Below are 14977 nucleotides of genomic sequence, written 5' to 3'. Positions count from 1 at the left end.
TGTGAAGAACAACAAAAGTGAAAGCTCACTTCCATCTTCCATTTAAGGACTGGAGACTTAAAAATACTAAAGCTGTTTACTGCAGCATTGCATGAGGTAGTACTGTAAATGTTCTCTAAATCAATGTGAAAGCAAATAGTGATTTGCCTTAATATAGAAATCTCTTTTTAAAAAAATCATATTTTCATTTTTTCCCTTTAATCACAGAAGAGTGTATCTCTAATGCAGGGATTTCTTGCTTGTACAGTTGAATGTAACCATTCTGTATGAAAAGGTAATTGCATTTTGAGCTGCATTATCACTTATGATCTAATGGTGATTCAATTTCTGATTTTTCCAGGAAACTGGGAATGATTTTTAATGAGTAATGTTGTCTAATAAGCCATAGCTCTGTTAGCAGGCAGCTTTTTGAAGCCCAACTTGCTGTGTTCTGCATGCCAATTTGCTGTTTCATTATTTTCTGTTTTCCAGGAGGCCCATTGTCTCCAATGACCTCTGCAGGCAATCAAAAAAGCATCATGCTGTTCATTGCAAAAACAAATTCTATAAAAATAAATAATAAAACATCTGAAAGTGAAGCTACATGTAAATTTTGGAAATAAAAGCATGCTGCATCCTGGTTGCATACATGATGATGTGTAAAAGGAAACCAGCTGATGTTATATTCTGCATCATAGTCTCTATATATTGTATGATTTGATCAGTATTCTATCTTTAGTTTTCAGGTTACGGGAATTTGGCTTAGATAAAATGGTAATAAGGGAAATATGGGTCAAATAGAGTTTCTCAAATCCCTAAATCCCAAAAGAAGCGTTTAAATCGTTTTCCAAATGTCTTCCTTCGATTCTCCCACACTCTCAAATGCACTCATTCTGCGTTTCGTCCTATTCTGTCAATGAACGCTCAAGTCCTGTTTCAACAGTTGCACAAAAGGAAGGAGGAGGTCATTCATAACAGGAAGATTCCAGTGATGTGACCCATCTTTGATCATGGTGTTTATATAGCACGGATAGACTGGTAGGCCAACATAATAATATTCAGTATACCAAGATGGCCTGCCCACAACACGTGATAACTTATCTCATATTAGCAGGGCACTATATAGAGTCAAAAAAAATCACAACATGTGTCAGTAATTGTGGACTTGTGTGAGTGTTTTGTCCCTTCAGGGCACCACTGAGTCACTTGACAAACCATGACTTATGCTTCCGTTGCTAAATGAAAATGAACACTCTACACTCGTGCACTCTGGTTTTGTGCAGTGACTCATCTATAATGTGTTGCCAGTTGTTAAGGGAATAAGGCATGCTAGTTTCAACAAGACTAGAGTATCACATTTTAGACTACACCTTGAATGATAACCACCTAGATTGGTGGAGAAGTCTGAAAGATCCAGCTATCACAATAAACCGCAGGGAGTCTGGGTAAGCTCAGGTAGAGGTCAGATCTTCACTTGTTGTGATACAGGACGTCCTCACCACAGGGAGCCAAAGATCAGACAACAACATTTCAGGTGCAAAACATATACAGTGGGGTTCAAAAAGTCTAACGCTAAAGAAATGTTGATGTTTTTTGCTCTCAAACTGGCATGAATTTTACAAGTTTTTTCAGAACATGATGCTCATTTATATTTATGCATTTGGCATGACATGTACACATTTAGATTTTATTAGTTCTTGATTTCTCTGGGAATTGAACCCATGACCTTGGTGTTACTAGTGCTACATGCTACTCTTTGAGCTACAGGAAAGACCATGTTTATGTTCTCCAGCATGATTTGAGAATGATCCAAGAGCATCTTGAGCATCATTGTATACAAGAACATCTGACCCGAGGAGTTGACACGATCAGTGTCACGAATTTCCACATCTGATTACTTACCAAGAAAAATTGTAGAAACAAATATTTCTTATTTATTTTACATCATTATATTTCTTAAAAATCTTCCTCTGTTTTTTCTCTGACTATTTTCAAATCCCAGTCTTTTGGATGTCACTGTAGGTCTGCAGATGACTAAATCTTGGCATTTCTAAACAACAATAAAGCGGTATGATGAAATAAAACATTGTATTTTATCATACAATAGCTCATTATTTCTAAAGGAGATGACTAATAAATCCATCACACAGTGCATACATGGGGAGAAGCTCATCTGTACGCTGCCAGTGGCTTGATTTTAAACTATTTACTCCATGAATTCCAGAGTTGCTGTGACTACAGCCAGAGGTCACTATTAAATAATGTACAATTCTCCTTGTCGCCTGTGGGGAGAATGACAGATCACAGTGAGAGAAGTCAAGTTATTTACAGCTCCTGATGTCATCACAAGACAAGGCATGGTGGTGCTTCTGCAAACACATGCCAACAAGATAGATTTAGCTAATCCTATTTATGTTTATTGTGTCTTTGTGGTGTCCACCCTGTGGATATGTAATTGATCTCATGAATGACGTAATCAATTTAGCTGAAGCACTTGTGCTTTAGACTTCTACATTATCACTTTTACATACATATTTTACATATATACAGTATCTATACACTATACAGATATATATATGTGTGTGTATACACATTTAAAGCAATATTGAGACCTCAATTTAAGATTTATGTATTTGAATTGCATCCATTTGGATTACACAGTTTTAACCTAACCAAACTAATAAACTTAATGTGGTGCATATTTGTCAATCATAAAGGAACAGGTACGATTTTGGTAAGAGTAATAATACACTGAATGTGTTACCAGTTTTATATATTTAACATCAATAAATCTAATTTGTTTCAATTTCATATATTTTAACTAACTGAATAGTGGTGGTTCAAGCAATAAATGTAATTGTTTTCACAATGAACAGATTTATACTAATTCTAAGCTATTTGAATTAATGAATTTTTAATATATGGCTACGTAAATAAAACCAAATAGATGCACATAGTTAATAATAAATTATGCCAAGTTTTTATATGCAATTCAAATACATAAATCATATATGTTTGACTATATACCCTCAAAATATATATTTAGGCCTAAATTTAAGATTTATGTATTTGAATTGCATATCAAATTAGACAGAATATTTAATACTGGTGTTTTTAGTCTTGAAAGTCATTTTTATTCAATGCAGAAAGTTGAGAGCATTTGTGAAAATGAGGTATGTCTGATTCATCAGGTTCAGTGAGTCAGAAATGATCTTTCACAGTTCAAGTAATCCCTGATAGACATTAATACAGATGAGCAACATCCAAATTTAAGCCGCTTTACCCTACGAAGAGCAATAATGTCAAATATAAATTCCGGAAAGTTTCGTGAAACAACTGCCACTGGTTATACAAAGCAACAAAATGATTGTTGGTTAGATTTGCAGAAGGATTCTAAATGTTTTCAGAATATTTCCATCAAAAGACAGAGCAGTGTGTGTGTGTGTGTGTGTGTGTGTGTCGTCACATTTACGTCTTTTTAGAGCTGGTTATCAGCTCCACTCACCTTCCTGTCTTTTGTTACTCCTTTGTATTGCAGTTGCGGCTCTAACCCTCCAGCTCTGATATCATTCCTGGCAAGAGCTATTAAAAAGGCAGCAAAGTAAAGGGCTTCAGGAAAGGTCAAGCTCTGAGGGTGGGGAGCGGAGAATGGAAATGTTAACTGACATTATTAATTGACATCCACATGCTGTGGATACGACCAGGTAGAGAGCTCCCTCCTTCTCCCTGAGGGGGAGACAGATGAAGTGTGTTGGTTTGCTGAAGCTGACACGGATACTATACAATAGTTTCAAGCGGCAAGTTCATCATCACGTGTCGAGGTAGGCCGTTTTCACTATTTATAAAGACACAGCATGTGCTGTGCTTGGAAGAGACAGGTACCGCCTTGCGTCTGAGCGCTGCAGGGCATATATCAAGCCATTAGGTTTTAGCAAGCTACACTCCTCATTGTAAACTTTAACCTTGCCTCATTTTTTGTTTTTTATGATTTCTTCCTCTCTTTCTTTCCCCGCTCTCTCTGTCAGACCTCAAAGATTGAGCCAGCTCTTGAGATGTGGGCACTGACATTCAGTTATGTAAGCCAGGTGAAATAGGGAGATGTGTTACATGGCCCAGCGGGAAACACATCTCTAAATTCCCATGTGTCATGTCCAAATTCCTTCTGAGGGAGGGATGGTCAGCTATCATCTGTCAGTATAGATATGGAAAGGACAGTTCTCGTGGCTTAAGCTCTGCACTTCTTTAAATTATGAATAAACGAATAACATTTTGACAAATGACATTTTGAAAATATTTGGAAAATGTTGCACTCCTTTGACTTGCTAAGGTTACTTTCATTTTATGCATCCTAAATGCACACAAATAACTAATATTTTCACACTTTTCGTTCTCACTTTTGCACAAAATAACAGCTTGACTGGAAATGACACTCCATAGAAAAAATGTAAACTTTTCCTTTACGTTTAAGTGCTTTGTATATAAACTTTATATAAAATATATATATTATATTACTTTATGTTACAATTTTTGTTACTAGAATCAAAGTAAACTTTAACTCATCTAAAAAATATTTAAGTTATTTGCTAAAGCAACATATCTCATTTTCATTAGTTTATCTTGATGTGCTAAAATAACTAAAACTGAAATAAAAATTAAAACTTTGTATTTTAAAAACACAATTAAATAACTAAAACTTTAAGCAAAATAGAAATGGAAACAAAAAACAGCAACAACAACTAATTAAAAATATTAAATATATATAATAGTATTTCTATGATCCAAAAATTAACCCTAGATCACGGTTTCCTTCATTTAATAAAAAAGCTGAAATCTTATTTAATTAGCTCATCTTAGTTAACTCCTAGGACATACAAATGCAAGAAAAGGCATTATACAGTTTAAAGCAATACCTCAGATGACATGTATGTGTTTTCTCTCAGTGCAGAGCATACAGAGCCTGCCTGCCGCTGTCCGAGTAAATTTTAGGTGAAGACTTGTCTTGACACATTCATCTCCACTTTACATAAAGATAGAGTGACAGCTGGAGTCTTCTGGGACTGTGTTTTTCTCCCAACTGTCATAAGAGTTTCAGCCCCATCAAGCTGAACATCAGATTCTTGACAGAGAGTAGATGAGAGAAAGGCTAAGACTGAGTTGCCTTTCATGCATTTTTGAGGAGTGATTTGGAGTGATGTCATGCCAGATGGGTTAAAGTAATAGCCTTTAAATCTTTAGTGATAAAATGTGAGTAATTTGGAAGCAGTCCATTTAAATTAACAAACTGCAGTCATACAGTGTTGCATATGTGTCGCTATTGATTTGATCAAAAAAGATTGAAAAAGACAGCTGTCTTGGGGATATTCATAGCTCTACACATCTCATAAAAATTCCATATAATACAATAACATCCTCTGCCTGAGCCCATAACAATTTTATAATTTCATTTGGGAATAAATATAATGCGATATATTAAATAATACATTTCCATATATGGGAAACTAGCTTATATTTATCAATAAACTGAAATATTTGCATGCAACAAGTATGGCTGTATATATTGATAAACATTAAAAAAAAAAAAAAAAAAAAAAAAAATATATATATATATATATATATATATATATAGCGATGAAGACAAAAACTGCACTACATGTGATAGCTTTATTGAAACACTCAATTAATTTTGTAATGCATGGGTTTATATAAAGCTGAACAAGTATTCATAAACTTTAATTTTATTGTTCATTTCATATATGTAAAAATTGTGTGATATGTCTACTGAAAACAGTGTAAATTTGCTGTCCCTTCAAAATAACTCAACACACAGCCATTAATGTCTAAACCGCTGGCCACAAAAGGGAGTACACCCCTAACGGAAAATGTCCAAATTGGGCCCAAAGTGTCAATATTTTGTGTGGCCACCATTATTTTCCAGCACTTCCTTAACCCTCTTGGGCATGGAGTTCACCAGAGCTTCACTGGTTGCCACTGGAGTCCTCTTCCACTCCTCCATGATGACATCACGGAGCTGGTGGATGTTAGAGACCTTGCGCTCCTCCACCTTCCGTTTGAGGATGCCCCACAAATGCTCAATAGGGTTTAGGTCTGGAGACATGCTTGGCCAGTCCATCACCTTTACCCTCAGCTTCTTTAGCAAGGCAGTGGTCGTCTTGGAGGTGTGGAATACTGCCCTGGGGCCCAGTCTCTGCTTCAGTATGTCACAGTACATGTTGGCATTCATGGTTCCCTCAATGAATTGTAGCTCCCCAGTGCCGGCAGCACTCATGCAGCCCCAGACCATGACACTCCCACCACCATGCTTGACTGTAGGCAAAACACACTTGTCTTTGTACTCCTCTTTGTACTCCTCACCTGGTTGCCGCCACACACGTTTGACACCATCTGAACCAAATCAGTTGATCTTGGTCTGATCAGACAACAGGACATGGTTCCAGTAATCCATGTCCTTAGTCTGCTTGTTTTCAGTAAACTGTTTGCGGGCTTTCTTGTGCATCATCTTTAGAAGAGGCTTCCTTCTGGGACGACAGCCATGCAGACCAATTTGATGCAGTGTGCGGCGTATGGTCTGTATGGACCCCCCACCCCTTCAACCTCTGCAGCAATGCTGGCAGCACTCATACGTCTATTTCCCAAACACAACCTCTGGATATGACGCTGAGCACATGCACTCAACTTCTTTGGTCGACCATGGCGAGGCCTGTTCTGAGTGCAACCTGTCCTGTTAAACCGCTGTATGGTCTTGGCCACCGTGCTGCAGCTCAGTGTCAGGGTCTTGGCAATCTTCTTATAGCCTATGCCAGGGGTTCTCAAAGTCTACATTTCAAGATCCAAATCTGAATTTTCATCAGTGTCAAAGGTCCGGACCGGAAAAATTGGTTATTACAAAACTTGTTTTAATAAACATATATGACATATAACAAATAAACACTCATTTAAAAAATAAAATAAAGTGCCCTTTGCATTCAAAATACAAGTGCAAAACAAGTGCAAAAGTGGCAAAACAATTAATTTAAGTGTCATCAATAGAGGTCTACCTATAATGGTTTTTCTCTGGCCAATGCCCATATTTAGAAATCATAAACGATGCTGATTTTTTTGGGCCGATTTTCTCTTTTTTTCCATTTATCTCATAAAATAGAGTTTGAGTAAATGGTTATTGCAGGGCACAAGATAGTAATAGTAGTAGTAGTAGCCTAATTCATAGTAATAATACATGGCTCAAAACTTAAGCACCTTCTCAAAACAGTTCTGATGCATGCTTTTTGTTTATGTTTGCTGACAGACACCAGTGTTTCCCACAGACTTGCAAATGCAAATTAATTATCTTCCAGCAGGAGGCGCTGAGCGGGAGATATAGGCTTCCCTGGTAACGGCTGTAATCAAATAAGCCCTACTTTATCAGGCATTACAGGAAAGACGAAATGAAAATGACATCAAAGCTTTTCTGAAGAAGACAGTCGGTTCTTTTCAAAAATACATTCATACAAAAACACCCGCGCTGTGCTCAGTTTATACAACGAAGTATAAGCCTTTTGGAAAATCTATTTGTGACGGTCAGTTTTGATAATGAGCCGCCACAAATAAATGTATGGGAAACACTGAACACTGCTATAAGACAAATCGCCATAATCTATGTGATAACAAAAAAAAAAAAAACAGTCATATTAGCAGTGAAATGTTGCCCGATTATGTCAAACATCATACACTCACTGGATGTCATGACAATAAATGTCATGAAGGAAAAGTTTCAATATCTCACCTGCACTTTCATTTCTCCAAAAAGACATTAAAAAAACTAAACAAATGACTTACAAGTTTAGCGGGTGTTTATCAAAGTAGGAAATAAAATTATTGCTCTTGAAATAGGAAATAGAGGCAGGTCCGGATTGAATTCCCTCCGGGTCCGGAAGCACTGGCCTACGCCATCTTTATGTAGAGCAACAATTCTTTTTTTTCAGATCCTCAGAGAGTTCTTTGCCATGAGGTGCCATGTTGAACTTCCAGTGACCAGTATGAGAGAGTGAGAGCCATAACACCAAATTTAACACACCTGCTCCCCATTCACACCTGAGACCTTGTAACACTAACGAATCACATGACACCGGGGAGAGAAAATGGCTAATTGGGCCCAATGTGGACATTTTCACTCAGGGGTGTACTCACTTTTGTGGCCAGCAGTTTAGACATTAATGGCTGTGTGTGTTGAGTTATTTTGAGGGGACAGTAAATTTACTCTGTTATACAAGCTGTACACTCACTACTTTACATTGTAACTAAGTGTCATTTCTTCAGTGTTGTAACATGAAAAGATGTAATAAAATATTTACAAAAATGTGAGGGGTGTACTCACTTCTGTGAGATACTGTATATACTGTACATATATGTATACAGATAGATAGATAGATAGATAGACAGACAGACAGACAGACAGACAGACAGACAGACAGACAGATAGATAGATAGATAGACAGACAGACAGACAGACAGACAGACAGACAGACAGACAGACAGATAGATAGATAGATAGATAGATATTCACACACTTTTTAATATACAAAAAGTGTCAGTTTCTTATGTATTATTCAATGTATTGTAATAAAATAACTATATATATATATATATATATATATATATATATATATATATATTAACAATTCTGTATATTTTCAAAATACAGTAAATAACATTTCTAATATATATTGCATATTTTCTTTAACACTAAACCAGCACCTCAATTTATTCAGTATGTTATGAATATATTCTGCATCTCCAGTTTAACTCTCCTCCACAGGGCAGTAAACCTCACACTCCAGCACCTCACTGCATAAGTGTTCAGGATATTACTTAACGGGTGTGCTACCTTTTGCCTGAACTAATTGAGCGGCACTGCACAGCTGCCACCCAGTTAAGATTATCACAGAAACAGTTATATCTACGCTGTAATGGATGATTTTGTTAATAAAAAAGACTATGTAAATGACTGTGTGATATAGATAAAACAGTCTATTCATTTAGGCTGCAAAAATTAGCTATAAAGAGGATGAGTATAGACAAAAGGTTAAATAATCAGTGAGAGACATTTGAAAATATTTGAAGACATGTTATTAATGCAAGGTTTGGCATTGGTATTTTGAGATAGTGTACAATCTGAACAAAACATTCGGACATAAACAAGGGGGCCAAAGTATTTTTTAGGCTATATCTCAACTAGGTGTGTGGGCTATATGGTGCTGGACTTGCTGATTCAGTACAGCTGTTTAAACAACTCCGGTTCAGTCTTCCCTACACTTTCCTTCCTGTTTCTCAAGCTAAATGCACTTTAAGCCCTCACTGGCCAGATACAGCACATCAGAGCACTATCCATCCACAAAACAGCATACTGTGTCTTTCATTTAGGCTACAATGTGAAGGCATGCAACAACCAGCAGATATGGATGTAGCTTAAAATATCTCATTGGGACATGATGAATTTGTGTTACAGTAACAGCAGCCTATTATCATTGCATCAAACAAAATTGAAGAGCTGTAAGCTATGTCAATTTAAAACTTCGACCAGATTTAGCCGCTGAAGACACCCCCCCCTCGCTTTACACTCCCACTGCTTTGGTGTAAGCGTGGTGTTTGACCTGTCAAGCAAAGCAAGCTCGGCTTCTGCTTTTTGAAGCTTTCTTAACCTCCACCATCAAAAGCTTTGCCAATGTTCACTTTCATCTTGAATAAATTTTTGCTCCCATTGATTTTTGGCCTCTGTCTTCCTATTTCTATTAGGAAGTTGATGACAAATGGCAAAACATTTAAACTCATGAAAACACTTCATTACTTCCCGTTTTTGGTGTTTTGTGGCATTTAATAATCATTTGAAAAATGCATTTAAATCCAGGGGGGAAATATCCTTAACACTTTGTAAATGATTTGCTATACATGATTAACCCCTTTGGTTTAATTTAATTCATGTTATAATTTGCTCTCTCCCTAAATGAGTATATGTGTATATATGAATGTTCCATAAATATCTAAACTGTTGGGTTCCAGGAAGTCTTCAGCTTGTTAAGATCCAGGAAATTCCTCTAAGAGATCAGAAATACAAACATCTGGCTAGAAACAGAATTCCCGGGAATCTTCTTAATAAGTCCTGGTATGTTATCAAGCTTGTCATAAAAGTCATATTTGAAAAAAGAGACACATCATTCTTATATGGACACAATTCAGCGGGCACAACATACTGACAATCATGAAAAGTTCTGTAGTCATCTCTAAAGGCCTAAATAAATCACAAGTACCTGCCAGACTGGAGATATCTCAGCAAACTGAAAAATTACAATCAATTTCCTGATCAAATAATGATGTACAACCTTGTCAGTATTATGATTAGCGTTAACATCTAAAAATAAAATGACAGCATACTTACAGTCTTCCGAAAGTATTTAATACTCGGTTTCTTCTGAAAGCTTGTGAGAAAAGCCTATAGTATACAGTAGAAGTTGTGCTCACACAGAATGACCCCAATAATATGCAGAAGTCAGCAGTCCATCCTAGTCAGTCTCCAGCAGCTGCCAAGAGCAGGAAAAAGGGTCACAGCCTATAGGTGACCTCATCCAGAGTGCAAAGGAGCGGCTGGTGCTGATATCTCATTGCCGGATTTGTTATGCTGTTTTACTAGAACCAACAAACAGGAAATGATTCTTATTTTATACATGAAGAATGGAGGGTGTAAGCGGATGGTGGTGACCTGTCTCATAGTATATTCTTTGAAGAAAGCTGGACTATCAAAGTAACTGGTGGATAAAAACGTAAAATTCTCAAAAATGTCCAGACACATTCGGGAGAGTATGAAAAACAATTATGAAGACTTGCTATGTTCTGACTGTCAATGTGAGGGAAAAAAACACTTGAACCCATGGCACATAACATTCCCTCTCCACAGACCATTTAGTTTCCTCAAACCTCAATACGTTTTCTCTGTGGTGTCTGTTAGTAAAACATACGGGAACAGCGTTTAGAAGCATAACCCAGAGACAAGAGTCATATGCAAGATTACCAGTGTTTATTAAGTACATGAACAATGGAATAATCACATACAGTATGTGGCATATTTACTACACTTCAATGGTATAGTATAATGTTCTATTAATCAGCTTTATTTCTTTTATTTATTTAGTCATTTAGCAGACGCTTTTATCCAAAGCGACTTACAAATGAGGACATAAGAAGCAATCAAAACCAACAAAAGAGCAACAACGTGCAAGTGCTATTACAAGTCTTGGGTAGCCTAACGCAGTACAGATAATTTATTATTATTATTTTTTTTTTAAATAAAAAGACATATAGATAAAATAAAATTAGAATAGAGAGTGCTAGAGTTAGAGGGTCAAGTAAAGATGGAACAGATGAGTTTTTAGCCGTTTCTTGAAGATGGGTAAGGATAAATGCTTTATCAGATTTTCAGCCTCAAAGATACTTCACAACACATTGCCACACTATACTGCATTTCATATGAAGTGTAACGCTTATGTATATGAATATTATAGATTATTTAAAAAAACTATAAAAAAAACTTTTAAAAAAATCAGTTTATGGATGAAATACTATAGTCTGCTTAGACTCCTCTTACTACAGTATACAAAGGATGCCTTTGTCTAGACTCCTCAGCAGTGTTTCTTTGCTCTTGTGTGATAGGACCAGCTAAAGGCGAGAGTCCTGAAGAGGTCCATCTGGTCTGGAGGAGGGGAACCACACTGGCCTTGGACCAGCTCAGCTTTAATACATGCCCATCTAGATGAGTGTTCAGACCTACCATGAGCGGCCCTACAGATCTTCTCCAGCCAGACCTTCAACATCACTGTTCTCAGGTCAGCCCTTTTCACATGGTTCATCCTGACATCTCACCTTGTCCCTCCATGAAAACAGCCATAGAGGCTTGCACTTCTGCAACCAAGGGTAATATTGCCAAGTATTTTAGGAGAAATAATAAATTGGAAAATACACACCCAAAATAAGCAACCCGGTCAGGAAAAACAAGCCCAAAATATGCACCTCTTGTTTTTGGATGGTGTGTATCATGCAGTCTGCATAGGGCATCGCTTTAAAAGGAATTTTGTTCCAGTTTTCTATTATGCGCTGACAAAATCATTGATCGTGTTTATTCCTTAAACCATTTCTAGTCCCATTTACCACCCTGGCATGTTATTCTATAGAGCATCTCAGCATGGTATTTAAATGCACTGAAATATAATGGTGATTTTACTGTCCTCAAACTCCAGCAACTTTCCCTGGCTATCTAAACAATCATTTTCACTGGCGATTGAAATGTTATATTATTTAAAAATATTATATATGTGCATTGGTGGCTATGAATTTTGTTATATAAGGAACGTCTTACTGTTGCATCAAAAGCAACATTGATTCATAAAAATGCTGGATCAAATTACTTAAGATATCAAAACAGACTGGCAAAAAAAAGTTACAATCAGTTTGACAGCTTCAGAAATGTAATCTGGACAAATAACAGCACCATTTTGGAGTAAAAGTGGAGAGTGCTTACTTACCTTTACAACGCTACGACCAGAACATTGGGTAACACTTCTGTTCCGTCGTTAATGAATAACTGCACAGGAACAAATGACTAATGCACTATTAACATTGTAGTAACTACTATTACCTAACAAGAAACTCTCATTAACGATTTAGTATTAGCGCTCAGTTGAAACTGGTAGTTAACTATTAGCTGATCAAAAACTACTATTTTTTCATATATCGTGGAACTATTGTATACAGGTTCATAATTAATGTGAATTATGCATAATGAATAATTAATTCTAAAATGAAGATCATGGTAACCCACTAGTAATGGCCAGATATTACCAAATCCTTCTAAAGGAACTACTAACTTGGATCAGTATTCTAAAGTGAAAAGCATCATAACTCCCTAATATTGACTGACGTCATTGTAAGCTTTTGAGATATACGTATGTAATGTTTTGGATGGTAATGATTCAAGTGTTACATCCTTCTGAAGAAACTACTAATTATTTGGATCAGTATTCTAAAGTGAAGATCACGGTAACCCACTAGTAATGATTTAAGGGTTACCAAATCTAGCAAAATTAAGTACTAACCAGGACCTTACAAAAACCTCAAAAGAGTACAATTTCTTCAGTAATTACTAGGGAGTTATAACAATCTTCACTTTAGAATACTGATCCAAAAAATTAGTAATTCCTTCTGAAGAATTTGGTAATGCTTGAGTCATTACTAGTGGGTTACCATGACCTTCACTTTAGAATTAATTATACATTATGTATTATTCATATTAATTATGAACCTGTATACAGTAGTTCTTAGTAGTTCTTATGGAGGTATGAAAAAAATTGTAGTTACTGATTATCTAATAGTGAATTACCACATTTGACTAAGCACTATTACTCACTAATTCATAAATCAGAGTTTCTTGTTAGCAGTTACTAGAGTGCTAATGTTCCGTTATTCATGTGTTCTTGTGTAGTTATTCATTAATGATGGAACAGTATTCTAAAGTTTTTCCGAACATTGCTTTGCCATTCATAGAAAGAAACATCATCACACACTAAATAACGATAAAGCACTCATACATTTTGTCCTGTGGGTGCAAACCACTAACAGGTCCAACTACACAGCTGTATTCTGGAAATATACCCAAAAATCACAACCTGCATCTGCCCAAATCTATAAGCAACATCTAGAAATAACAAGCCCAAAGTCGTTTATAATAAGCAGACTTGGCAACTCTGTATGGTCCACTGCCCAAGTGCAGATGTACAGGATGAATCACTATGAAACGGCCTCAGTACTGTGAGGACGCAAAAATCACCATAATAACTATTACTGTCACAACTTCAGCTGATCGCTATTGTTATTACATTGTTATAACACTCTGAAATGAAATAAAAAAATATAACTGAAACATGGAAGAAAAATTCAGAGCTGTGTGAAAGAGTCAAGAGTTTGATTACTTAAAATATTCATTTTAAAACATGATCCATTCTTGAAAAAATGAGGGAAACAGTGCAAGGTCTTGGGACACGCTTTCAAAAGATAAACCGTGGTGTCATAAAACTGTGGCTCTATAACATGAATAATGTATTAACATGCTAACTATATGACTGTTGCTCCTGTTCATATAAACACTGGTATGCAAAGCCTAGTATGTGTAAAAAAAAAAAAAAATAGTTTAATTATAAGTACAATGTTTCCGTAATTCAGAGCCGATTTGACTTTTTGAACTTCCCCTTTCTTCTCATTTTAGTGGACTTCCTCCTCTCCTTCATTAGCCATCTATGTGAAGTGAAATTAGATTAAATTCAATGAGGGTGAGCAGAGTATGACTCGGTCACAAGTGTGTGTGTGTGTGTGTGAATGACAACTCTGTCTCGTGCAGTCATACATGTCTCTGTGGCTTCCTGTCAGCTGCTGTTTCTCTCAGATACCATCAGTCTATGATACGGTATTTCTCTCTTTATGTGTTTATAAACATTAGGAACATTTGTAAAACTAAATCACATTTACAAAACTGAGCTCAACTGGAGAATGTGAGACTGTGAATACTGCTTATAAAATGCAATTTCAAGACTACTTCATAAAAAAAGCAGCGTTCAACAACTGTATACAACTACACGATGAAATAATACTGCAGTCTATGAAAGCTATTAGAGCAAAGAGCAGCAGCTGTTGTTGTTTGGCGGGCTGGCAGAACATGATCAGAGCGATATTCCAGACTGCCTTCTGACAAAAGACAGCTCAGCTCCAACGTCAGCCCATCACCATTATAATTACAAGTGCAGCTCTGGAGACCTGGAGCAGAGCATTACCGGAAGGATGAGAAAGGAAACTGACGTCCTCTTTAAGCTGAATTACCATAGATTAATGGAGATCTAAATATGCAGGTTTAAAAAAAAACAAAAAAAACACTGTACTGAAGGTTTTCAGAGACAAAATTCATATG

The sequence above is a fragment of the Barbus barbus genome (assembly GCF_936440315.1).
Source record: "Barbus barbus genome assembly, chromosome: 1".
Classification (NCBI taxonomy): Eukaryota; Metazoa; Chordata; class Actinopteri; order Cypriniformes; family Cyprinidae; genus Barbus; species Barbus barbus.
The sequence above is the reverse complement of the archived record's forward strand: the minus strand, read 5'-3'. Positions refer to the sequence as shown.